This window comes from Lonchura striata, chromosome 6 (genome assembly GCF_046129695.1).
Source record: "Lonchura striata isolate bLonStr1 chromosome 6, bLonStr1.mat, whole genome shotgun sequence".
NCBI classification, from domain to species: Eukaryota; Metazoa; Chordata; class Aves; order Passeriformes; family Estrildidae; genus Lonchura; species Lonchura striata.
This window is the reverse complement of record NC_134608.1, coordinates 39,435,249-39,452,766: the sequence shown is the minus strand read 5'-3', so window position 1 is coordinate 39,452,766 and position 17,518 is coordinate 39,435,249. Positions and strand designations below refer to the sequence as shown.

Here is a 17,518-nt window from a genome sequence, read left to right as displayed (position 1 = left end):
TCACCAGGCAGTGTAGCTGGCCTGGTGGGCATTTGCTGAGCAGAATTGAGAGCCAGGGCTTATAGTCTCTGTTATGTCCATCTGTCTGTCTCCGCGTCTCTGGGTACAGCTGGTGTTCCAAGTGAAAGGCGATCTGTTTGCGGTTGTTGTCTTTTTTGTAAACTGCAGTCCATCCAAATTTGGGAGTCTAGGGACTGGAAATGGAGGAGTTGTCTTGCAGGGGCAAATTGTGGATGGCAGTAGCATCAGAAAGACATAGATTTAACCTCCAAAAGAGCTGCTGTCTTCTGGGATGAGGATTTTAATCTCCCTTCCTGCTTTGGGGAGTGATTAACCAAGGCCTGTATCCTTCCATAAAAGGTCTGTTGTCACTGTCTGCCTTGAAGATTAATGAAAGCTAGATCCTGTCCTGGAGGATCCGAGTGCTGTGTTTGCTTGTTATGGGCAATGGGGATTAATGAGGAGCTAGACCCTGGCCTGCCTAGTTTGGAATCAGGAGTTGGTGTTCACGGATGGGGCTTGTAAGAAATACCTTGTTAGGAAGGGCTGGAAACTTGCAACTAAGACTTCCCCGACTGTGTGCTTGCATAAACTTTGTATTAAGGTGCTGCACACATTGGGATTACTATTCACAATTGCTTTATTTAAATAGTAGATCAGTTGAATAAGTAGTACAGAATGTCTGTTAGCTGCTACGCTGTAGTAAACTGTTGATATGATCTTCGAGTAGCAGAAAGATGCTCAAAATACTGGCAGCAATTTAATACACCATTAACTGTGGCAATATTTTTTTGAGAGGGAGAAAGAGGGCAATTGTTTGTAGGATACTTATTCTAAATTTCAATAAATACTGTCCCCTTAAAAATTCTACTGTCTGTTGAATATCTTTGCAAATAGGCATCAGCCTTTTGTTTCTGGAATTTGAGAGAGGAAAACATTATTTCAGTTGTGAAATTGATTTTAGCAAGAGTCTGCCTTTTTTTCTTGAGGACCATGTTCCATAAACTCAGTTTGAATTATTTTTCTTTGCTGCCACTGCAGTGTTCAATGTATTTCCTCCTGAGAAAGCTGTGTGTCTCTTGTATTTGCAAGAAGGACATTTTGGAGGCGAATCGGTGGATCTCAGCTGCCTGGCACTGTCTGGATTGTACTGATGTCTGCAGGCAGGGACTTGTCATTGATGTATGACAGAGGGTCAGCTTCTTGAACTGATTGAACTCAAGCAACTTAGTTATGTGGCTGTTTTCTGATCATTCTTTGTTTAATGGAGACACGCTGCAGTAGTTTTTTCCCTCTTCGTGTGGAAATTCTACAGAATCTGTTGCAAATATGTAGCCTGTGGGATGTTAAACTTGTTACCTTAAGTATCTTGGTATTTTGCCTAATCCTGGCATCCTCTGCTAAAATTAGATCCTCTGCCTGCAGACCTGTCTTCCCACTTTTCCACTTGGGTCCTTTGCCCGCAGACCTGTCTTCCCACTTTTCCACTTGGGTCCTTTGCCCGCAGACCTGTCTTCCCACTTTTCCACTTGCTGACTCCCTAGCTGACAGCATTTCATTTATGAGTTACCAGTTAAAAGCAACTCTTGGTACTGTTTGAGGCAATGATTGGAGTTCTGTGATTCCTCAGCTTTCAAGTGTTTTCTTGTACCATACTCACCTTTTCCTTCAAGTAGTTTTGGAGCAGGAATATAGTTAGGCAGTTTCAAAGGCCTCTTGGAAGTACATTATTGCATGTTTAAAAATACTGTGTGTCTGTTCTGTGAAAGATGCCATGATAAATGGATAGAACTCTGAATAAATAATAAATATATGTGTACCAAAGGCATTTGAGTAGTAGAAGAGCACTGGGGAATTTCAATCATGCCATTTTTTTTTGAATCTTCCTAAAGCCAATATATGAGAAAGTGACATTGTTCAGAGCTAAGCCAAACTGTTAAGACAGGAAATCTTGTTTGCCATATGTGCTTGTTTGCCATTTTGTATTTAAGGGAGAATACCCAATAATCCATTGTATCTTGACTGTTACCATGTCTGCATAAAAGCTTTAATCAGGGTACAAGATAAATGAAAAATTAACTTTTGTCTAATGTCCTTCGAAGCTACTGAAATTCCACAGGAAGTCATAATTTATTTTCTTCTTGCCCTACTGCCTTTTTTTTTTTTTGTAACAAAAGTAAGCCCTTTTTAAAAATACTATATTTACGCAGTTAAATAATAAAGTTAGGTTAAGGGTGGACATACAGGAAGATTACAGGAATTTTGAAATAAGTCCAGTATGCATTTCAAGCTGATGAAACTTAAAACTGCTGTTGTGAAGTATTTAAACTCCAGGAAGAGTAAATGAAAATTGGAAAACATTTACTTGTGATTTTAAAAAGTTATAACATATTGTTTTATCAAGAATATGGAGTGACATGTGTCTAATATGTGAGGCAGTCCACTGACAAAGAATTGGAACAATGAAGATGATTATATGGAAGGACATGTATATAGTTCTTACAAACATAGTGTTTGTAGAAGCAGCAAAAGCCTTGTTTATCACTTAAGGCCTTTAAAAAAGATCAATCAGTAGAGATTTAATTGTGTCAAATTCAGTACCTAAATCTGATGATCTAGTTCCTGAATAATTTAAATAAGCATCTGCCAGTATTGCTCTGAAAGAGGCTTGTGTCATTTTTGATGTGTTTTTCCTTTTCTTTGTGCTACCAAGAGCATCTGTGCAGTTGTGCAGTGAATTGAATCTAGGAGCATGTCTGGGTTAAAACTATTATTTTCCTGTTGTTGGTAGTGGACAAGATCACACCTTGATCATTTCCTCTCTCGGGCTTTTTACACAGAGGTGGGAATGAACAGCTGGTGAGGAAAGAGTTGTGCATTGGTCCTTTGGCAATAGCACCAGCTTAAACTGGATCTGTAGCAGGAGTATCTCAATCTATTCCTTTGTATTTCTTCCCCATTTCTATTGAATGTTTATGGAGAGATCATATCCAGTCTTGTGAGGTGTATAACCTGAAAATATTAAGTGAGAGTTGTTTGCCTGTGTTGTCTGCTGGGGCATATAAAATTTGGTTCTAGACAGGGAAATCCTAAATGTTGTCTTAACATAGTTAATGAATGCAGGATTTGGTACGCACTATGTTTGATGCTGCTCTACAGAAAGCCTGCTGTTCATTTGAGAAGAAATTGGTGAGCTTTTCTGACAGAAGGACAGAGAGAAAATTATGTGCTACATAGACTGTCACACGTAAATTTTTGGAAGTATAAGGTACCTCCAGAATCTAGGCATGAGAAAGATATTTATTGTATGTCCCTTCTGCATGCTTATGCAGCCAAAGCTGTATGCAAGTACTTGTTTCTGGCATAAAGTTTATAGTTTCTTCCTGCTAGCACTGGAAAACTGATAGCAGATGTCATACTGTGCCTTGCAGTAAAAGTGATGGAAATTAATTGATGGATGAGTGTGTAAGTGAAGAACATCTGAAAATATATGCATAAGACTTCAAGCAAGTACTGAACCTCTAGCTTTTGGCAAAGTACATTGACACTCTTGATCCTTCTCCACCCATCCAACTAAAATCTGAGATCAAGTTATGGATCCAGCCTTGTACAGCAGGGAGAGTTTGTGAGGCGTTGGGGAGAGAGAGGAGCAAGCAGAGCTTGCTGTGCTGACACAGGAATCAGTGTGCATCAAGCACTGGTGATGAGCAGCCTTGAGAGGGTGTGTCAGGGTCACAAATGGACCATGAGAGTAGTCTGGAGTAAAAGGCTGCTGATACCAGTAGGAAAGGCATTCTATTAGTTGTATTCACATTTTTAATGAGGAATAAAAACTTCTTTGGACAGAGGAAAGTTCATCTGAAGTGTGGTGTTACATTTGTGATTGGTAGTCCCACAGAAATGATGCTTCATGGCATGTATTCATGTGTTTTCAGTAGATTGTAAGTGAATGCACTTTTTTAAAAATAAGTTTTAAGGTATTATTTACAGTTGTATGTTTCAGATACTATATAAAGATACTGAAGAGGGGAGTAAATGTTGTACAAAAGAAATCGAAATATATACAAATTATTTTACAAATTAGAAACCTTCAGAGATCTGGACTAGAAGCATAGTAAGAACTGCTTTGCAGTGAAATGGTTATATTTTATTAAATTTGTGTTTTAGAGCAAGAGTGGAACATTCCTAAGTTGATGTTCTCAAAGCAATGCCAGCATTTGCCTCTGATGGAGAAAAAGAAATAGTATTAAATATTTTTTAAAGCTTCAGCTCTATGCACCAGTAATACTTAAATCTCTTCAAGTATTAATGAAGATTATTTGCTGTTAAAAGTGATTTGAATCAGTATTCATTGCTTATAATAGAGCAGTAACTCCAATTCTTTGCAGATGTAAATGAGTGTAATTCGTATCCGTTTACTTCTGCAAAGGATTTACCTGTGTGCCTGTTACAAAATAAAAATAAAAATAATTGAGCATATTTTTACTCTTTGGTTTGCAGGCGTGGCAATGGCAGATTCTGCACGGTAGAGTTCATGGCAAGTATTTGTCTAATATAAGCCAAGCAAGACACATACAAGGCTCAGGTAAATCAGTCTTTCTTAGTTGTGTTTCTTTGAAATAGAATATAAATGTTTATGCTTCAACATTTTGCAAATACAGAATTTCAGACCTACTCAGAATTTTGTATGCAGTTCAATTCTGATATTTCAAAATTGGGACACCTCAAAATTAGTTTCCTTCTGAAGCTAGCAGGAGATGCTGGAAACAGCCATGTACACTGTGTCCTCCTTTGGCATTTTAGGTGTGGCAATACAGAATAGTGATTGCATTTGAGGGTATTTGTGGGAGATCTGCAATACATCTTTATTCTCTGTTTGCTTTTGAATTTATTCCCTTTTGTACAATCATAAAAAAAGGTGTGTAAGTATCTTGAATTTTTAACACACAGGCTATGCAAGCTGTATCTATCTAAACATTGCACAGGGATGGTTTCCCTGTCGAGATTTTTTTTTATCTTGCCTTTAAAGATAGGCAAGTAGAAAGTGTTAGTGTTTGAATCTTGTGGCTGAGATGGATGAGGTTGTTAAATTTCAGCTAAAGCTCCTCTGCTTCTAGGAGTATGCTTAGTGGTTAAACTGAGAATATTGTTTGTGTTCACTAAAACTCAATATTTTACCCAAAAGATGACCAAACTCTGCTGTATGTGATAGGTCTTCCTGTGGCATGTAGAGTCTCCATAAAGCAAAACATGAATGCATGCTTTCTGACCTTCATTCAAAAAGTAAATGAAATGTTGCTTTAGTTTGTACCTTCTCTATTTGCAACTCCTGGTATATTTTGAGAGTCCCTTAATACCATAATCTGGAGAGAGATAGTAAACTAAATCTTTTGTTGGTGAGATTATTTGGATTTTATTAACGGACTTATGTTTTGTGGAAACTTTTCAGATAAATCAGTATGTCTGCTTCTCTGGTAAGGTTTTTATATGGTAGGAGTTTCCCCTTGCTCTCTCTGTTGTGTTGTTGCCTCGTTAGTAAGGGTTGCTACAGAGTGACATTTCTGTGGGTTGTGGCCTGAGCTGTTCAGTGATTGAAACTTCCTCTGGTTTGCGTAGGACTCTCGGTTCATAATCCGTGTAGTGTACTTGCTCCGTCGCTCTCTGATGCATCCTTATCTCCCTCCTGTACTTCTTCCAAAGAAATAGTTCTTTGTATATTTTCAAATTTTCACTATTAGTCACATGGGTTCCTAAAAGCATGTAAATCTGCAGTGAGTCCAGACTGAACACTGATTTATGTGAGAGACTGTTGACGCCAGGATGAATCTGAGGCTGACCTATGTGGTCTGTTTGATCTGTTGGCCTCTTTAATTGCCAATGCTAACCTTAACAATGCCATAAACATTAGTTCCTGGAAAGTGTAATGAGAAATCAGAACTGGTCTAGACAAAGTGCTGACTATGACAGTAATTTCATTGATCAGAATCCATTAAATGATCTGGTATTCTCTTAGATGGTCCCGGGTGCTGGTGAGACAGAAGTTTTACTACTTAGTAGAAAAGCAGTATTACTTTATTTATTAGATTTATTGGGCTCATATCCATTGTCTGGTACTTAGTGGATACAGCCACTTGTTTTCATTACAAGCTGCAGTTCTATTTATATTATATTGCATATCGAAAGTTGCAAGTGTTCATCAGTGAGAGTATATTTTATCACTTTTAGATCTGGCAGGCCGTTAAATCTAAGCATTAAAACTTCGTTTCTCTACGTGGAGTACTCGGGTAGTGTCAGTAGTTCCTCCCAGCTTTATGCAGTAGTTGAAAGTGACAACTGTACTCAGCTGCAGCACCTTAGTCAGAGGACAACTTCAGGAGAATTATTATAAAAGCTATGATGAACGATCTGACTTTACCCCATTAATTGTTTTGCTGACTGCACTAAGCACACTCATGCAGCTATGAAAACAGTTGGCTATCAGCATCAAATGCTGGCTGCGGAGAACCTACTTTGCACAAGAGCTTTCTGCCCCATCAGTTAATTACAGAAGTGACCATGCTGCACACATGGCTAGCAGCATCCAGCTCTATGTATGTATGTATAAACGTTATTCTGAGGGATCCAAGACCCAGTTTTTCCTGAGAAGAAACATGGTTGACAGATTCTTTGACCTTTGGGCCAGGTTTGTCCTATGTATAAACCTGGATTAATTATTCAGTGTATTTATGTTCAGCATGCAATTAAATAAACCGTACTAAAACAATTTGTGATTTAAGAGCACTCTCCCAGGCTTTCTACAGGTGGTTGTCAGATTTGCTGCTTGGTTTTTGAAGTTTTTATTGTCTTGGATTTTGCCTTTGATTCAGTGAAGTGTATTTTTTCCCAAAGGTATCCAAGAATTATGGGTTCCTCTGGCTATGTTAGCTGCACTTTTGGTTTCTTTGAAGTTTTTAAATTAATTCACTGGAGTGTTACATGTGCAAAGTGAAGATTTTCTTTTTAACATCAAAAAGTTGTTTATATAGATATTCTTAAGCGTTCATTTTATCTCAAAGCTGATTATCAAAGGAATATAACTTAGCATATAAGCGAAAAAGTTGTTACCTGTTGTTTTGAAGACATTAGAAGTTAGGCATGAAGAAGGTCTGTTAGTAGGGATCTAAGACCATTTTTTTTGTCCATAAACAAATACTTTGTAATTAAACTACAGAGAAGTAGAGGAATCTGGCTGAGGTGGAACAACTATCTTAAGGTAACATTTGCCTCAGTCACGAATTGGAGTTTCATAATCCAGAATGTTCTGAAACAGAACCAAAATAAATATGTGAAGTGTTCTCTGAACAATAGTCAGTTTTGAGTAATATTCTAGGAAATAAAAATTCGTAATTTTGAAAATACACATTTCAGATAACTGCTTTATGTTTGTCAGGATTCCTGGTTTGGGTTAGAAGAATTGAAATTTCTCAAGAGATTTCCCTTTGAAAAAGAGGGCATAAATACATGCGATAAATGACCAAGCATATTACATGGCAAGTTAGAAGAGGATGTGGCTCACTTATTCTCACTTACTAAAAAAAAATATAGAACAAAGGTTAAGTAGGGGCCTGCAAAGCAGTCAAAATGTGGGAGTTCAGATAGCCTTGTATAATGCTGCTTGCTGGTGGATGCAGTTTTTAGTTTGGTAACAATAGATAAGTAAATAGATTTGGATTTTCTGTAAAATACTGCTAGACTGACATGAGTGTAGTTCTGCAAAATAACCCAGGAGGAGGCAGAGAAGAAATTATTTGAGTTGGGGAAAAAAGTCAAGAAACCTCACAAATAAAAAAGTCCCAAGTTTGTTTTTAAATGCAGACTAGTTTGTGTTGAGAGTCTGTTACTGAGTTTGCAAAAAGAGAACTCTGAACCATGAAGTAGCATCCCCTAGATATGAGTTGCTAGTACAGAAAATCTGTATGGTTCCTGGCTGATGATTTGCTTAAGATGTAGAAATAACTTTTTTCCTTGTGTTGTTCAATTCTGTGTTCCCTAATTCAGTGCTTTTTGAGACATTTCCATTTATGCAGTCGTGCATTAGAGTTCCCCTCTGCAGGTTCATGGTCATCTGTTAGTGCTGCAGCTGTCAAAATAACGCCATATAGGAGTTCAGGATTGTGGCTACTGCTGTTGGTAGCTGCTTCTGTTGTGACAGCCAAAAGGCCAGATAGGTGGCATTAGTCCACTGAGCATTGCTAGGAAGCTCTAAGACTTCCGTTTTCAGCCATGTTGTGTTTGCAGTCCATTTTTGTGCACCCTTTCATTTACCTTGTATATTTGAAATATGCAGCTTCTGTTTTGATGCTATTGAGGTTTATTACCACTTCATTATGACTTCTATTATTAGAAATACGCTCATTTTCCCAGTCCTCAGTGCTTTATCAGGTAGAGTTCACATAATGCTTGTTATTGTCTGGTGTTAACTCTGAATTCCTCAATGTGTGTTTTTCCTTATCTTTTAGAGTGAAGACTGGAACGGCTGGACAGAGGTGTGTAGCTGCAGGTATGAGCTAACTAAAGTTTATATCCCTCAGTTGTGTAGTAGAGCTTCCTTATAAAGGTTTAGAGAGATGTTGTTTTTACATTCAGTGATGAAAGCAGTCATTTTCCACTGCAGTGAGCAGTGCTCCCTGAACCTTAAACTCTGTAGCTTCCTGCCTTTGTATTGCCAAAGGGGGTTGGGAGTGTTAACAGTTCAGGACTGTGAGTACCGAGTCAATAGGTGTCTTTAACTCCATCTGTAATTTAATGATTTTAGAAACATAACTGCAAAGTAGAAATGCATGTCTTCATAGTAATTTCTTCACCAGAACAAATCTGCAGTATTCTGTAGTACATGAAACCCTAAAGGTGAGTATTAGTGGAACAATTTCTGGGCTGAGACAAATTTGATTATATGCAGTAGAACAGGAACAGAGTCCAGTATGAAAATGATTGGAGTCAAATGTGAGGATCTTCTGGCACAATTTTCTTTGTTCTAGAAGTCTAGTAAGGGTGTAGTTTCAGGTGGCAGCTGAGACAATCGCCCCTTCTCACTTTCCAGCTGAGTGCTGTGTCCTTTGGTTATGTTTGGTTCTCATGGTAGCTTGCATTATAGATGGAGTCAGCTTGACAACCTAGTAAAAAGCTCCTCTTGTGATCTAGTTGTTTCTCTGGTTTAGGAAGTTAGAATGATTTAGTGTGTGGTCAGAGTACAAAAGAACATATCAGACTGTTTGTACTGTGCACTTCAAGAGTGTCAGTTCACTTCTGAGACAATTGACCTGTAACTGCTGTGTTAAGTAACACTATCAGTATCACCACAAGCAAAGTTTGGTGATTTTTCTTATTACAGTGAATTACCTCTGATGGCAGAAATATTTAAGGTGTGTTTTTGTCTGTAGACAACCAGGGAGAATTGAGATTTTATATTGTCTTGAGGAAAGAGTTGTTTTCTGCTATGGACAGACATTTGCTACAGTTTTCATAAATACATTGGGAAGAATTTAGTTATGTCTATATCGGAAAGAAAAACAAATTTGTCTTTAAAGTGCAGGATATCCTGTCTCTCCATATGTTACTTATCAGCGTAGAAAGATCTAAAGTTGGTTTAAGAAATCCAGGAACACCTTCATTTTCAAGTAATTTTTTAGAGAATTGGTGATTGACCCCTGTGTTTGGAAATACCAGTTTGAGGACATTTGTCTCCAGGCGTTTTGTGGGTTGCAAAACACTCAACTTTTTTGTAATGACTGGTGTATTTAGCACTTCTTTCTCCTTTGCTGTCCATTTGGACCATACAGAAGATTGGAAAGAGACAGTACTGATCATTATGTTTCTGGCTTTTTTTCTGAAGAATTTGCATCTTTTGAGACAGACTAAACTGATTAGACCTCGTTTTTCAAACTCATGGGATTCTCCAATTGCAAAACCCAGGCCTAGAATCAATATATGTGGATTACTTAAGCAACAAAACAAGCATATATTTAAATAGCAAGATAATCACCAAGTTTCTGGATGATGAAAATAAGTTGCTTCGATTGGTGCAAGATCTGTGGTTTCTCATCTTAAGAGCAAAGGAAAGTTGAATTCATCTGCCTAAATGTGAATGAGAAAGATGTCCAAATGGAAGACTCCAAATGGAGTCTTTTCTTGAACATCTAATAATGGTATATAAAATTGTTTGTATACGTCCCAATATTAAATGCCTCATTGTGATTAACACTGCAGAGATGTATCAGAATAAAATTGATGGCATTCTGCTTCTTGTCTAGTACAGAGAACAAAAATGAGAGGGAGTCAGCTTTGCTTTGAGATAAGGAGTCAATCCTACCTCTGTATTGACTCTTGTCATATACACATTTACCATACTGAAACATATCTGTGTTCAGATAAAATTTCTGCATAAGAGATATGAGCCCCTTCCAAAATGTAAGTCTTTGGCATGGAGATAAAAATGGGCATTAAAAGATGGTAGATTGTTACCTTCAGAGTCTTCTCCAACCTAAAAGATTCCATGACTAGAGTCTAGACAGAGACTAGACTTTTGGCATGATGCCATGTCAGAGTTCGACCATTAACCTGACATTCCCAAGTCTTTCACTAAACCTGTCCCTAAGCACCACATCTACACATTTTTCAAGTACCTCCAGGGCTGGAGATTTTAATGCTTCTCTGGGCAGTCTGTTCAAATGCTCAACAACCCTCTCAGTGGAGAAATTCTTCCTAATGCCCAATCTGAACTTCTTTTGGTGTAACTTGTCTGATCTTGCTGCTTGGGATAAAAGACTGACCCCCACCTGAGTACACAATCCTTTTAGTTAGTTGTAAAGAGAATAAAGTCTCCCTTCATCCTCCTTTTCTCCAGGTTGATCAACCCCCCCACTCTTTCAAGTTCCCCGTGTAAGACTTGTGCTCCAGACCCTTCACCAGCTCCATTGCCCTTCTCAGAATGTGCCCCAGCCCCTCAGTGTCCTTCTTGTAGTGAGGGACCCAAAACCATTCACAGCACTTCAGGTGTGGCCTCAGCAGTGCCAAGTACAAGGGGACAATCACTGCCCTGGTCCTGCTGGCCACACTATTGCTGATGCAGGCCAGGATGCCACCAGCCTTCTTGGCCACCTGGGCACTGCTGGCTCATGTTCAGCTGCTGTCAACCAACCTTCCTAGGTCCTACTCTGCTGTGCAGCTTTCCAGCCCTGCTTCCCCCAGCCTGTAGCACTACATGGGGTTGTTGTGCTCCAGGTGCAGGGCCTGGCACTGGGCCTTGTTGAGCTGCGCACTGCTGGCCTCGGTCCTGGATCCAGCCTACCTGATCTCTCACCAGAGCTTTCCTATCCTCCGGCAGATCAACACTCCCACACAGCTTGGTGCGATTTGTGAACTGAGGGTACACTCAATGCCCTTATCCAGGTTGTTGATAAAGACATTAAACAGGACTGGCCCCACTGCTGAGCCCTGGGGATCACCACTGGTGATCAGCCATCAGCTGGATGTAGCTGCAGTCACCACCACTCTCTGGGCCCAGCCATCCTGCCAGCTTTTACCCAGCAAAGAGTACACCCATTCACATCATGAAAGGTCACCTTATCCAGGAGGATGCTGTGGGAAACTGAGTCAAAGGCTTTATTGAAGTTCAGGTAGACAACACCAAAAGCCTTTCCCTTATCCACTCAGCAGGTCACCTTGACATAGGAGATAGGTTGGTCAGGCAGGACCTGCCTTTTCAGAAACCCCTGCTGGCTGGGCCTGATCTCCTGCTTGTTCTGTGCGTGTTGTGTAATGGCACTCAGGATGATGAGCTCCATGACCTTCCCCATCCCAGAGGTCAGGCTCACAGGCCTGTGGTTCCCCAGATCCTCCTTTCAACCCTTCATGGTAAATGGAGCATAACATTTGCCAACTTTCTTCAGGTAACATGCAACAAAAAGCTTTCCTTTGGATAAAATGAAATGAGAGAGAAATAGTGAATTTTTGTAGTATAGTATTAACTGATTCTTGTTCATATCTGGTACTATTCATAAAAACAATTTGAGATTAAAGGACTCCTCAGAATTGATTGTCCAATTGATCTGATGGCTGCAAAGGACAGTGAAACTTGAGACTTGTTGCTTTTAGTCCAAAAGGTCTCTTGAAACTCAGAAGAAGAAAAAAAAAGACAATCAGAAAAATATTTCAATGTGTCTAAATGCCATTCTAAGACATTTCAGTGGAGAATAATAATTCATGGTTTGTTCCTTTGAATTAACATTTTGCATTTCTCAAGTAAAAAAAAAGTGATTCTGGCCAGTTCTTTAAGGCTTTAGTTTACATGTGCACAAGATGTGTTGTTTGCCATAAATTTAAAAGCGTTTTTTGATTCAGAGGTTCTCCTCCTGCAGGTTAATATAAACAATATAAAAATATAACAGTCTTTGTGCATGGTATTGTCTTGGTATTGTATACCTGGTTCTGTTATTCCCCCTGGGTCCAATATGCAACCACATAGTCTTCTCTGTGTAAATGTAGTTGCTCTGCCTGCTGTAATGTTTTATGGCATGTTTGGCTTGAGGACAAGCAGACTGTTGAGAGCTTTCCAAGAATGACTGGATTTCCAGGTCCTTACTAGAGGAATAACTTTTTGCTCTGTTTCAGTGTCAGAAGACTGTCTTAAACATGGAGATGAGTCCTTAAAAATCTGGCAAATTTTGTAGAGATGTCAAACCTGTTTTTTCCAGTGTATCTTTTTGACTAAGTACAGAGCTGCAGATTCATGTCATACAGGAAATGACAGGAAAATACAGAAATACATGAAACCAAATTTATAGGTACTGTGTTTGTGTTGACAAGGTAAAAAAAGTTGAAACAAAGTTTTCTGTTCCATATAATTGCTTGTAGGATTGTTTCTTGCACAAAAAGATGGCCAGAAGTTTACTTTCAGCTATTTCCATCTTTAAAAAAAAAAAACAAAAAACCAACACACAACCAAACTCAGAGGCAGCATTTAGGAGAGAGAAAGATGGCAAAGACACTCTCAAGTGGAATCTGTACCTTGCCTTCAGCACAAGATCGCTTGTAGGCATTACATTCTTCTTGTCTTCCAGTAAAGATTTGAGCATGGAAGTGCAAGTGTGATCTGTCCTCTGTATTTCTGTGTCTCAGGGTCTGAATTCAGTCAATAAACAAAAACAAAGGAGGGTGCAAGAGGAAAACTTGAACCTTGCCACTTCCTAAACTGTTTCATCCTGTCCCCTGTCCTTCCACAAGGTAGAAATGTGAGTCCTCTCATCTTAAACTCATTTCCTGCTTTGTCTCCTGTGTCATACAGCTGTCTTCATTTCCTCTTACTATTGTTGTGACCAAGCCACTTTTCCTACTTTCTCAAGAAGTTTTTTCTGCCTGCAGTGCCAAAGTGTCTACAGGTCTTTTCAATCTCTCTTATGTATTTAAGGTGTCCATAGTTTTTTGTCTCTTGCAAAGTACAAGTATTTTTATGTTCTAGCAATGTGATTATAAAAATTCAAAATGCTTCTCAAAATCAAACTACCGGAATGTTTGCATATGTTAAAAACACCACAATTTTAAAGTGAAATTTTCTTTTATATACCTTCCTGTACAGCTTAAGCAGTACCTGAAATAGACATTTCACATATATTTACAACAAAACCCAAAACAAACCGGAACCTAGAGGTAAGGATAAAAAACTTTAATTTTTTAACTGTTTCTCTTATTGTTTTTAGTATCCTAGAACATATACTAAACTAGTATACTAGAACAAGGAGAAGAAACCTGTACATATCTGCTTTAAAAGCAATTGCTCTGGGACACATCAGTGCTTTTCCCTAATATCAATTATTAATTGTAAAATGTCTTGCAAAGAGGGTTAAGCATGTGATTTTTACTCCTTGTCTGTGATTTGACAAAATTAGTTTTTCTAAGGAACCTGCATTAAGGCTTGTTGCTATCTCTTCTACAGATACTGGTGCTCTAAGGGCGTTAAATTAATCGCTTCAGATACATTATTTGGTCTTTTAGCAGTTCGCTTATATGCTTTGTGTCTGGTCCCTTTTGTACAGTGTCTTCTCAGCCAGAGTTTTCTTGTCTTCTTTGCATCACAGTAAGTTTTCCTCTATACTGTACCTTAGTTTTAAATTCCAAGCTATGATTTGTGTTCACAACACCCTCTTTGTTCCTGTAGTCTGAAAAAGAATGGAAATTGCAAAATAAACAAAATATATCGGGGAAAGATGGAAATGTAACATGAATTTCAGATCACTGTGCTGAAGGTAACAATTGAGAATTTTAATTACAAAATTAAAGCTAGCAGAAGAAAATTATTACAATATAAGGAAAATAAAACAATCCAGGTATCTCTTATATTTCTATGAAGATGAACGCAAGTATATAATATATCATTGGGGAATGGATATATGAAGGAGATAATAACACCAAAGAAAATATTAAGTTTCTAGGAAACTGTCTTAATTTGAAGATTTTACTTACATATAGACATGTTTTTTCCTCATTTCACTGTGCTAAAGTAGTAGTCTACTGTCCTAGTGCTGTGCAAGTACTCTCCTTGAAAACAGGATGAGCACGTACTGTATGCCTTTGGAAAAATTTGCATATGCTAACTCAAGTTTTTTGTCACTGTATATAGCACTATAGCAGATTGAGTGATTTGAAATTCTTTGGAGGTATTTATGTAAAAAAAAAATGAAATAGATAAAGGTTCTGGAAAGAATAGTTGGATATACCTCAAGATAATGCTATGAAGGCTATCTGCTTTCTTACTCCATATTGACAATAGGATAATGAAAGATTTTATGGTTAGATGGATGTTTTAGGTCCCTGTCAGGAGGTAGTCTCGTGGCCAGGCTATTCCAGTTTTCTCTCTCTGGTAATGCCTGTGCAGGCCTTTATAGTATCATCACTGAAGCAGCAGACACAGCTGAAGCACTGGGTTAGCAACCTCATGCTGCTGTGTTAGATGGCAGCTGTGCACTAAGAAAGTAAAACTCAGGGTAGCATCATGCAGCTGTTCTGTCCTAGAGAACAGCTCTGCAGAGCTGTGGGCTGCTTCAAATACCCACAGTCCTGTCAGGATATTCACAGCACAATCCTGCATCCCCTCTCAGGCAAGCAGATGAAGAGGAAGTCCATCAGAAGATGAGAAGAAAATTGAAAAAGTTTGTAGGCCACTGCCTTAAAATTTGTGGAGTTCATACATGTGTTATAGGAGGGTCCTAGGATTGGTAATTCAGCTTCTTCCAAGTTCTCATTAGACGTGCTGTATGTCAGTAGCAGTTACTGGCAGAGCAGGACTTAGTTGCAGTTTGGGGTAGTTTTTTTTTGACTTCTTGGATTTGAGCAGATGTTGTAACCTGTTTCCTGGTAGATAAGCTCTCGTATTGCAGCGCTGTTGTCTGCCATTCGGTGTAAGTTGTCGTCAGGAGTGAGCCAGGTATTAAATATATAGCACAGATTGAATTTGTTCATCAGTTGTGTGGTGGTATAGTGAAAGCAATTGCAAGGCATTATAAAAAGAAAAAAGAAAGGAAAGTTTATATACTAGTTGCTGTCTGTGCTGTTACATTTCCTGAAGTCCAGAGATAGGGGGTTTGGGTTGTGTAGTTCATGGTGTTGGAGGAGCTCTTGGGGAGGATTTAGTGTTACTTACTAAAGCAATTGAATATAGTGCAGATGCTTTTAATGAGCATTTACATCATATGTATGTAATTCAGTTCTTGAGTATCTTTAATTGGACAGCTCTTCCTTATTTTTTTTTATTTTTCTTTTTTTTTTTTTTAATATAGTGTGTTTTTTACATAGTTGTTTTGTCCTAACACAAATGCATAGGCAAATTCCAGCTCTTTAGCATGTTCTAGGCCTATCACTGCCATTCACAGAGGCTGATAACCTCTAGTGTTTGTTATCACCAAGAAACTGACTTAGTGGTCACTCAGCCTCTCCGTTTTAAGCTCAGAACCTCACTTCTTGTGATTTGTCTGGTAGCTTCTGTTGGGTCTCTTCCAAGTACTTGTCTAATCTCTTCTTCCACTCACATAAATTTGTTGCATCTGCACTATTCTGCCAAGAAATTCCAAAAATGTACTAACCTGTGTGTGAAATATGTCTTCTTTCTTTTTTTTTTTCTTTCTTTCTTTCTTTCTTTGCTTGCTTTCTTGCTTTCCTTTCTCAGAGCGGGAATGCTGTTGTATCAATCATTAGGATTTTGCTTTCTTAGTTGTCATATTGGAAAGGTGATTTGGAGATACAAGCTGCCTAAAGTAATAGCCACACATGCCCTTTGACAATTTGTGCAGTCACATGCATTCACTTCACTGCCTGGTGTTTGAAGTGAAAGCAAGAGGGACACCTAGATTGTTCAGACCAATAAATGAATGGCAGTCAAAGCAAAACTGTTTGGCATCACCAGTTCCCAAAGAGAATCTTCAAGAAAGATGGAGACTGTTTACAAGGGCATGTAGTGACTGGACAAATGGGAGCGGCTTCAAAGTGGGAACAGGTTTAGGTCTGATGTTAGGAAACAATTCTTTACTATCAGGATGGTGAGGTACTGAAACAGATTGCTGAGAGACTTTGTGGATACCTCATCCCTGGAAGTGTTCAAGACCAGTTTGGATGAGCCGTGGAGCAACCTGTTCAAGTGGAAGGTGTCCCTGCCCATGGTTGTGGGGGGTTGGACTAAGTGATCTTTAAGGTCCATTCTAATCCAGTCTATTCTAATCTAGGCCATTCTGCGATTCTGTATTTTTATGATTCCTTCTTGAAAACATTTGAATCCATTGTTCATATTCAAATAAATTTGTCAGACTGGTAAATGTGTCAAGACATGAAGTTACTGATAATTTAGCATTAAGTGAAGAGGAACTCAGAATAGAATATTCAGCTCTCTCTCTTTTTCCATGAGTGAGCATGTAGCTCTGAACTGCTCTGTCTGTTGGCTGTGGTCTACACATAAATAAACAGGGAAAAGTTTTGAAGGATCTTGAGATATATGGGATTTAGTCTAAGAAGGTAAAACATATCCATAGAAAGAGTTTAAATTTTTTTAATTCTGCTTTTGTTATGTATTGGCATAATTGTGTTATGGGTTGCCTCTCTAATGTATGGCTGTATTTTATAGCAAACAGTATTCTTAGTTCTCTATCTCTCAGGAAAACATCACTGCCTCCTGGTTTGTCTCTGTGACATTATCAGACAGACTTACACACGCTTTATAAACTGCCTTGCCACCTTATAGTTGTGATATCAGTGGCTACAGAGAAACGGTGATTTTATGTGTTTAATTAAACATTGTCTTCAAACATATCTATTTTGACATTAAGGTTTTGTGTTGCATGTGTTGATTTAGAAATGTAAAAAGATGTGACTAGAGATATTGGGAACTGCCAGACTGGGCATACTCTGGTTGTTGATTTCTTTCTGATAATGCCTAGTACAATGTGCATTACACAAATGGGTCTAAAATCTTTATTGATTAGGCTGTGTTTAAAGATGA

At 38.5% G+C, this 17,518-nt stretch overlaps 1 protein-coding gene across 5 annotated transcripts in view; it reads left to right on the top strand.

Moving 5' to 3' along the window:
• CELF1 (CUGBP Elav-like family member 1) overlaps nucleotides 1-17,518 on the top strand; it is a 53,593-nt gene that overhangs the window by 7,211 nt on the left and 28,864 nt on the right. For all 5 annotated transcript variants that reach the window (XM_077784214.1, XM_031505038.2, XM_031505039.2 and 2 more), the window contains exon 2: nucleotides 8,499-8,539. The gene's annotated coding sequence lies outside the window, so the exon portion shown is untranslated. The remainder of the gene's footprint in view (nucleotides 1-8,498; nucleotides 8,540-17,518) is intronic.